Raw genomic sequence first — 10,299 nt, forward strand, 5'->3', positions numbered from 1 at the left:
AGGAGCAGCAGTCAGGGTTCCACACAGCGGGTGTCTAGCCCCAGCTTCCAGCCTGTCGAGGCTGCATATGGAAGCCGAGTAGCTCCCAAGCAAAAGGGGAGTTGGAGACCACACACACCAAAACACACACACACCAAAACACACACACACACACAGCATAGAAAACATCTCATCATGGATGCAATAGTATGTCACAGAGTGGCCACAATATATTCCTGTCCAAGCATCTTCACTTCTGAATGTTCAACTGAGTTATTGGTCTGGTCAATATATTTGGCTTCTCTAACACTATCAATATTGGATTCTCATCTGCACTCCTCCTGGCTATCCTCTTGCTGTGCTCTTGATCTAGATTTGGGGATTGGCCGTTTCAGTGTTCTGGATCTAAGTGGTAGCAAGCTGGTCTCCCTGACTACTCTCCCTTATCCACACTACCAGGGTGAACTCTCCAGCACTGCTCTGGCTGGGCCACCCAATGCTATCATTGCTGAAGATGGGATTAGCTCTCTTGCTCTCATGCTTTGGGGCTAGCTCATCTGCACCCATGCCTCCAGGGACAAATTCCATTGTTCTGCCCAGTCAAGGAATTGCCCTACTCTTCCAACTGCTATAGCCTTTGAGGGACTGGGACAGCTCTCTTGCTTTCTCACACTCAGGTCTGGCCATCAGGACCAGCTCCAGAATGTTGGCCAAGTGAGGTTCAGGGACCACTCTCCCAAGTGCTGCAACTGGTTAAGGGCAGTGCCAGCTCATGGGCTCTCCTGATCCTGGGGTCAGATCTTTTCACTATCTCAGGTGATGAGGGGCAAGGGGCAGAGAGCACCTTCCCCCCCATGTCACCTCATGGAAAGGGGGTGGTGAAGCCAGTTCTCCCATGCTCTCATCCCCAGGGTTGTCTCACTTATACCACTGCCACCAGGGTCAGTTCTGCTGTGCCATCCAGGTAAAGTTCAGGGCCCATTCTGCCAAGGGCTGCATCTGGTGAGGGAAGGGTTGGCTCTCCTGAGCTCATAATCTTGTGGGCAGCTTTCCAGGCTGCCAGAGGTGGTGAGAGGCAGTTCAGGGCAGGGAGGTGCAGTACTCATTTCTGTACCTGTGTCATCCCACAGCAGATGCTGTGCAGTCAGCTTTCCCACATTCACACTATCGGGAACAACCCCGTTCCGCCCCCTCCACACACACACAGACACACAAACCAGAGCCATCTTCACTGTGCTGCCTATGTGAGGTGCAGGGCCTGTTCTTCAAAGTGCCACTGCAAGTGAGAAATGGGCTAGGCTTTTTTCCAAAGTGGCACAGCCAGTGAGCAGTGGGGCCAGTTATGCACAGCTTCGGGACATCCACATGGTCCCGAGCAGCTGCTTGGACAAAGGCCATCCCTATGTTCTACACTGGTAATATAAGCCAAGGACATTAGCACTGGCCCCTGCCTCTGCATAAGCATGGACTCAGACATGGAGTTCAGTGGCAGCTTTGGCTGGTACTTCATCGTGGCCCCAGATGTTGGGGCTGGCCACTCAAAATAGGCTATTCCTCTTTACTCTTGAGTTTCCAGTTCCATCCTCATAAAGGTCAAGGTGCTCCACTTCTCTTTCTGTCCCATTTGACCACCACATACTCACACATTGTGGTGGCTACTACTGTAGGCTGGCCAAGTGGTTGGAGGACCACTGCGTGACATCCTTTATCTATGCTGCTTGATGTGGCAATAAATGGGTGTCTATGGCCCACGTGTGCTGTGTGCTGGAGGGCAGGTCTGTAGGAAATATGGTCACATGCAGGTTTCTGTCTTTCTCTTCCCATGCTGTGCTATCTGGATTTGAGTTGATTTTTATGAATCATAGGCATAAGACAGTGTAACCTCCCCAGCCAAAAGCTGCGCTGACTCAGACCTTCCCCTTGCCACAAAGCAGCTAACCCACCCAAATAGATGCTAATTTGGCCGCAAGATCCTGGTTTACTGGGGGATGGATTTCCCTGTCTATTTAGTTCTCAGATTCAAAATACACATCGGACCTTGACTCGGTCTCGTTATTTCTTTCACCTTCCGATTCCCTTATTTTCCCAGGCCCCTGCCTCTCTTCCAGAGACCCGGTTCGTATAGCGGCTGGCAGCTACCACAAGACCGCTTTGGTCTCTGAGCCAGGCATCAAGCTAGGATGAACATCTACTCTGCCTCTGACTGATATAAAAACAACACCAAAAAGTGCCTCTTTGCCCATAACTAGGAGGATAACAGGTAATTTTTAAAAGCATTCCAAATAGGTACTTACAAATGCCAAATCTGCCTCAACATTAACATCTACTTACTTCTTTTTAGATTTTATTTAATAAATAATGAAGAATGAACTGAATCAAAATGATGACAACCAATGAAGGCAATCTTAGGGGAGTTTTCAGTGGACAAATTAGTTCACAGATTTTCTGGAAAATAGAAACTATATTAAGTAAGGAAAAATGTTATATACCAAAGGCTAGAAATCAAATAACTGAATTAATTCAAGAAGCATGTTCATGTCTAAATTCAAGCAAATAAAAATATGTTCTGCATAAGTGTCACAAATATTACACAGACAAATTTATGCTAAAGTGCATATTTTCAGTACATTTTTGTTTATATTTTAAAGAATATTTGTTAGCCTATATTTTTTAATTTAATGAGAATAGATTTTATCCAACAGTTTTGTTAAGATAATTAATGTATCAATACCAAATAAGATTTCATCAAAACTGCACGAATGGATTATAAAATTTTGTCAAAATGGTAATTTCTATAGTAAGCAATTCTATAGAAGTCAAATAGACACCAAAATAAAGTCCTCCAGACTATATCCTAAATGTGGTAAGTGTAACAAAGTAAAAAAGATGCAGAATAGGGATTGGTTAACTCTGACCACATTCTAAATTTATATTATGGTTTTGATAAGACTATAAAGTCTGATTGCTTACAATAAACTTGTGGAGACCCCTCCAACTGAGTATAGTTAATTTCTACCAACCATATCAAGAGGTGCTAGTTTGACTTCTGTGCCCCATGTCTGCCTCACCCCCAAATCCTGACAGCACATTCCTTTGTGCCTATGCAGCCCCTCTTCACAGTCCTGCCAGATTATCACTCTATGCCCATGATTGTTGCCTACTTCCAGATAGTACCTACATTAGCCTCATACTTTTTACACTCATTATCCCCTTCCTGTAGAGAACCCAGGTTGCAAAGTCTCAGTTGGAGACTTGTAGACTGAAAAGTCCTTACCTCTAATAGTTTCTATTTTAAAGTGATTGGGTCCTCAACTGGAGAGAAAATACTTAGATTGATCACTAAAGCAGCAAGTATGATCACCAGAATGGATTTAAGCCAGGTTTCTCAATTTCTTCTTTCCTTACATCCCTTTTAAAGGTGGGCCATAGTTCTTTATTTCTAAATGTTACCAATTACTCTGTAGTAACTTGCAACTACTTAACCAAACAAGATTAGGCAGATCAAACACTTTCAATCTCCATAGGTGGGTAGCAACAAAGTATTTTCAAAGTTATCATAACACTAAAACTGTCAGACCCAAATATATTATATTTAATTTACATACCTAAGTATCAAGTATTAACATTTAAATATCGTGATACTACCTAGTAGGACACGATATTGGACAAAGGTCAAAGATTGACATCTCTGGCTTTATAACTCTCTTACTGTTTTGGGAGACAGAAGCTGATGACCTGTGGAAATGTAACACTCACTTGTTAATCTGTGGCTAAAAGCCACTGGTTTCTGGCAATTAATTCCTTCTTTTAACAGCAGGGGATCAAAAAAAGAAACTAACCACTGGGCTTTTTGTTTTTTGAATCTGGGCCCCTCACTGATCAGGCAGGAGGCTCAGAGTTCATTAACTATTTTGTGAGCCAAAAAAAAAAAAAAAAAAAAAAAAAAAAAAAAAAAAAACCGAAAAAGAAGGAAGTCATTCCTGCAGAAAAGACATTCACTCACTCACTCACGGATGCAGAAAAAAATATTCACTTACTCTGGATGAACCAGAAAAAAAGACTCTCCAATCAATCTTTATTTACACACACAGGAAAAAAAACGCACACACATTCTGGATAAAGGAGAAAAAGTAAAGCTCCAACAGACTTTATTTTCTGTTCTCAGTATATAATATTGTCACTAAAAAAAAAAAAATTACCTCATATATCAGGAAGAATCATTACAACAGGATAATTGATTACATGGTTTTCTAAATACTTTACATCCGAATAAGTTCACAGTAATTTTAAGGCAATAATTTATGTCATAAATCAATAAGACTTAAAGAATTGCAACAGAATTATTTACACATCTTTCCATTAAGACTAGTATCTTACTAAATATTCATTTTCTCTTCTAGACTCATAAGTTCATTGTAAGATTAAAGTAATACTGTTTATATCACAATTTACCACAGTTTTGCTAGGAGACAAATCAACTGCCTAGTAATTTATTAGTTTGAAGTTTTATATAGATAAACTAGTCTAGTCCACTTCTAGTTTATGACCTTTAGCTACCAGATAATGGTCTTACAACTAACCAAGAAGGGATGTTTTCATTGATCATAAGTTTGTTTCAAGCCTGTTTTCTTTTCCTAGTTTAATTAGCCTGTGACACAAGAAAGTTTACAGAGCACTATTTGAAGCTATTATTTGAGATTACTTGTTGTGGGACTGCGTTTATGTGTAGAGCTTAACTGTGCTTATCCCAAGTTTCTGCCTATGGGTGCCAGGCTCCAGGGAGGCATAGATATACTGCTATGGGGGTAGGAAAATACATTCTGAGATGGGGCGGCAAAGTTGGGGTTCCCTGACTTCTGCGCCTCCAGTTGGAAGAACCATACAGAGAAATCAGAAACGAAATGTTGGGGGGTCATCGGCCCGTGACGAGGCTGGGACTGGATGCTCCCAAACTCCTAGACATCCAGACATCACTGAGTCATGAGTTCAGAGTGGAATCAGAGATGTTCAGGCTGAGTATGAGAAATAGCCCTGGGTCAGGGTCATGGGAACTCCAGCTTAGCTCATTGGCAAAGATAGCAGTGGTTGTCTGGGAGCACAGACGGGCCTTTTACAGGAAATTTAAGGTGTTCCTCTGCAGGCAAAGGCTTTCTCCATTCTCCCCATGAAAGAGACAGTCTTTAGTTCCAAATTGTTTATTGGTTGTTAGTCATGGAAAATGGATGCAAATCAACTTCTCAGGATGGACCAGAGATTAAATATCTTTCTCACAAAGGAATGCCCAGGAAGAGGGGCTTACTGACTAAATCCTCAGGATTTCCAGGTACCTCATCACTATGGAGAATTATGTTTTAGGCTACATGACAGATGTGGGAGTGTAGCCTGTGTTCCAGGATAGGAGTCTGGCAGGAGCAGGGAGACACCTATCATCCCAGGTGTGTACTCGAGTGTCCAGGATCTACGACCTGCTCTCTCTTAACAAGCTTTCTGGCAAGGTCTGTTGTCCCACATCTTGTATCAGTTTAGGAGTTCTATAAAATAAAATATCAGGAATTATGAAATCATCAATTCTCCTACACAACATTACTATGTGAAAGTACTTCATGATCTGCAGAAAATCTGCCCAATGGGGTGGGCTAATGCTCAAAAATCATTATGCTGTATAATAGTGACAGGACAGTCTTATCAGTAGTGAGGAATAATACTAGGATAAAGACTCTTGATATCTTGCCTCTTGGAGCTCAGACATCAAAACCATGTAAAACAGCCATATCCAGAAAATGTGCCTTTCCTAGATAGTTTCTGACAATGTACCTTTAATTTTTTTTAAACTGTTAGTTAGAGGACTACATAACATAAGTAAATAAACCGTAGAAAGATATAGACACAAAAGAAAATAGCAAAGAAAACATCTTATGAAAACTGTGGAGATCTGTCCAAGGATAGTTCTGTGTCAAAAGCCAGGACCCACCAGCCTAGAATTCACAGTGGATAGAGAACTCTACAAACCTAGGACCCACCAGCTTATAATTTACAGTAGACAGGGAACTCTATGAAAGAAATGTCTTCTAGAAAGAATTATATTCCATAGACTAGCCAGTAAAATAGAGAACATACACAAAAGTTAAGGATATGCCAAAATGTATTTGAGGAAAGCAAAAACAATGCTATATGAACTTGACACCTGCCTCATTTTAAATGAATTTAACATGTTTGAATCATAGATAAATCAGTGTAATTCTAGATAAATCAGTGATTCTATAGCAAGAAAAGTAAAAACAGTAAAATTTGAAATTGTTTATTTCTTTTGTAAGTTTCATAATCAGGCACTAATAAATCAGAGTGGAATGAATTATAGCTGTATCTGTAAAATAAAATAATGTTATCATTATCATTTTCTATGTGAAGGATAGATAACATTGACTAAATGGAGATAAGAATAGTAGAAACAAAAAATAAAGAACAGAATTAGAAAGCATAGAGTTTCAGTCTTTGAGTGATTCAGGAAAAGTATTTGAAAGATTTAGAAAAATTGTGTTAATACTACTTCATCAACATCTGTTAGCATCTTTACTACCTCAGAACATCAACCTCTCGCATTTATTTCTATAAGCTTCAAAAGGAGAATTTTATTGATTCTACTAAGAATAAAATTTAAAAACTGATGTAGCACAGAAAGAATTAAATACTTTACTTAGTGTCATAGTAAAAGCATAGAGTAGCTACTCTATATTTTGCTTTATTCTTATTATGACTCAAATATTATGATTTTTATTTTCTAGGTGATAAAACTAAGGTTCTAAGAGAAATACTTCAGCCAAGATCATGTGGTTCCAGGAAAATCAAGAGGCAAATTTGAGTGCAAGACCCAAGACCCTGAATATACAAATGAAGAATGGATCATAGATGATAGTAAAAGTTAGACCTGTAATCTCTTTGCAGCCAGTTTAGAGAGCTCAGAACCTCTGCAAAAATCACTAGGATGACCAAAGCTTAACCAATGATTGCCACCTTCCCATTTTTTTTCTTCCTTGTTGTGTATATAAACTACATAGGAGGTAGTATAATGTACTCCTTAAACTATATAGGGTATTCTTCTAATTCACAAACCTACACACTTTTTTTCCTTACTTTCTATCTGTGAATTCTTGCCAAATGAAAGTGAAGTGCCTGACACTTATTTTCTGAAATATGCCCTGTTATTGGGTGTTTTTTAAATATATATTTACATACAACAGATTTTGTACTTTCAAGTACAAAATTTGTACTATTAATCAAAAATAAGGTTTCAGCTTCACAGCAACAGTTAATTCCTGTTTTTCCTATAAATAAATTAATAAAGTACAACCATTTTAGATGTTTCTCTTGCCTTAGGCTTCAAAAACTAATGAAGGGACAGCGGGAGATAATATTGCAAATAGATACTGGTAATTCTAAAACTACCTTCTTTTCTACACTCATGGTTCAAGGAAAAGACAGAGCCAGTGACTTCCTTACAAGTTGTTTCTTGGTTCACTTCCACAACTCGTGTTGTTACAGGCAGATGAAAAGCAGCAGTAGCAACTGGACGATACTGGAGCAGTGTCTCCCCTGCAACTGGCATAAAACACGAGACACAAAGGAGACATGTAAGTATTGGCAATACAGTTAAGGTACATGTTGGAGAAATAGTAAAGGGAACAGTTTTAATGTGATAACTGTATAAACTGTGATTCACACAAACTAGGAAAAATTTAATTTCCTTCACTCATTTTTTTGAATTTGTCTTTAGAGTCTCACAGTCCTCTCACCATTTGATCTGTCTATAAATTAAAAGGGAAAAAAAAAACAGCTTCAACAGGGGCTATAAAGGGTTATGAAATGGAAGATTGTGATAGTGTCAGGTGATACAAACTCACATAGAGTTTTACTGAGGCAAGACACATACGAGAACACGTGATGTTTAGAGAGAATATACATAGGACTCAACAAAGAGTGATGGCAAACTTGTGTAGCTAGCTTTGCAATGTTTTGTTAGTCTCATGTCTTTGCTGATCTTCATTGAGAGAGGTACTGCAGAGAATTTCTCCTGCCATCCCAGCTGGTCCTAGTGGCTCATGCTGACTCATGCCAATTTGTCTGACACCTGGCTTGTTCTGGTGAATCCTGCACAGCTGATTCATATTTGGTATCCTGCCTTTACTGAACTGGACCGCTGGTATCCTGACAAACTGGAATTGTAATCACTCCTGAAAAAACTACTTCTATACAGGTTCACAATCTCTTTGTCTTATTTACCATCTTTTCTCCCGTTCCTTTGGATGGTGGGCTAGAAGGGGGGTCAAAGCATTTAAAAACTCAAATTAAAATAGGTTTTAAAAATGTAAGCCTACAGGGTTACTCTAAAGAGAGAACCCAATGCCTTCTCAAATGCAATGTGAACAACTAAGTTACACAAATTTTTAAACATGCACAACATATTCTACACTGCATTCATGAGATTCCATATACAGAATTATATGACCTGACTATATTTTAAACTTCACAGTGCATTTCAGGAGATCACCCCTTTCAACCAATAAAATATAGAGCCATCTCAATGTTCTAAATACACTTTTATATTCTATTGCAAAGATGATTCAAATAATGCTAAAATCATAGAGAGAAAATAATTTCTGTTTTGAATTTTGGAATAAGATGAAATTATTTATAGTTAATCTAGAGCCAATAAACATCTTTAGTGCAACCCACCATCATTTTATTCTTCCTGTGTTCCTTCGTATTGATGTGATGTCAGGATGAACAGAAATGCCAAGAATGCTGAGTTCTTTGCTTAGTATTATATTTAAGTTAGAAACTGTCTTCAGAATTTGTTTTACTCCATTTCAATTTTAGCTACAGGTCTAAAACTAATGGAAAACATTTAGATTACAGTTTTGAGATAATGCAATGGGAAACCTGTCACTCTCAACACAGTATAAAGCTATTTTTGTGCACGTCTGGCCTTTAAATACCTTCTTCACTGAAAGGTAATCCATAATAGATAATATCCTGTTGCTCTGTGTAGGCAGACAGACTAATAATCTGTGAAAGATTGAGAAAGCCACTGGTTCTGAAGCTGCTACATCAGGTTTGCTTGGCAGGTTCAATTACTAATTAATCAGTGTAGTTCATATCAGCAGCAAAAGGTCTCCTTTCATGTCAATGTAGATAATTATGATTCTAGAGACTTTCCGCAGGAATATTTAGTATCAGTAAGTCCATCTAGTTGAACTAACATATCACAGCAATAAAATAGATGCTGATGTGATATTTTCAAAATCTTCTCAAGCTAAAAAACAAAAACAAAACTCCTTGTGAGTGAAAGAAGGCAACTTGCTTAACTTAAGCAACTTTGTGTTATACCAAAGATACAGTTAAATCTGTTTTAATTAGTATTAACTTTGGTAACTGAATCTGTTTCATTCTAAAATGATTTACCAGCATAATTTGGATGTTTACATACTTTACCCCAAAACTTCAAATTAATATAGTACACTCATATCTAATTCTCAATGCATGTATTTTTTTAAAAGAGGCAGAGTGATTAAAAGCCAGCCTAGAGCCAAGAAAGGATGTAACACATATGACACATCAGCCATCTGTGAATACGTGATGTGCAGAATGAGACTTTACTGATGGGGTACCTCTCAGTACCTCTTAACTCAAATCTACATGGTCTGAGCTCCAAGAATGTTGTATTACTTTCTCATTTGTTACTCCATCAACCTCTTAACATTTGCCTTTTTTTTTTCATGATTTGGGGATAAAAATTTCTGTTGGATAACATTTCTCATGTCCTCATATTTTAGAAATGTAATAATGAGCATTCTTGACAATTTTCCTTCAAATTCAATTTAGACCACATGCACAACTCATCCTACATCAAGTCAACACATGACCACCTTAGAAACAATCAACCTAAGTGTATATATTTCAAGTCTTACGACTCCCTGTCCATGTCCAGGTGCTTTCGTCCTTCCAATTAAGTCAAGGGATGGACTCCTGCAAAAGACATTCCCACAGGGCCTCATTTACATAAGTAAAAAAAGTTAAATATCTTATTTATTGATGTCATTTTCTTTAGTTACTTATAAAGCATAGAGACAACAAAATGTTTCTTAACTCATGTTTTCCTAGAACTATTTGCTTTTCAGAAAGTGTAGCCTACTTGCTATGTTCTCAAGAAAAAGCAAAGCAAAGGGAGATATACAATGGGTATGTGAGCTCTGATTCTCATTAATTAGTATCTTACCTTCACCAACAAATTTCATTTTCATATCCAACTTTCAGAAAATAACT

At 38.3% G+C, this 10,299-nt stretch overlaps 1 long non-coding RNA gene across 1 annotated transcript; it reads right to left on the minus strand.

The window, feature by feature from the left end:
• Window positions 1–5,158: 5,158 nt before the first annotated feature.
• On the minus strand, window positions 5,159–9,285 carry LOC116069382. The gene is made up of 3 exons (XR_004110003.1): window positions 8,973–9,285; window positions 7,423–7,575; window positions 5,159–5,510 (listed from the first exon to the last, which is right to left on the minus strand). It is a non-coding gene; the product is annotated as an uncharacterized LOC116069382 (long non-coding RNA).
• Window positions 9,286–10,299: the final 1,014 nt, after the last annotated feature.

This window comes from Mastomys coucha, unplaced genomic scaffold, assembly GCF_008632895.1.
Source record: "Mastomys coucha isolate ucsf_1 unplaced genomic scaffold, UCSF_Mcou_1 pScaffold22, whole genome shotgun sequence".
NCBI lineage: Eukaryota > Metazoa > Chordata > Mammalia > Rodentia > Muridae > Mastomys > Mastomys coucha.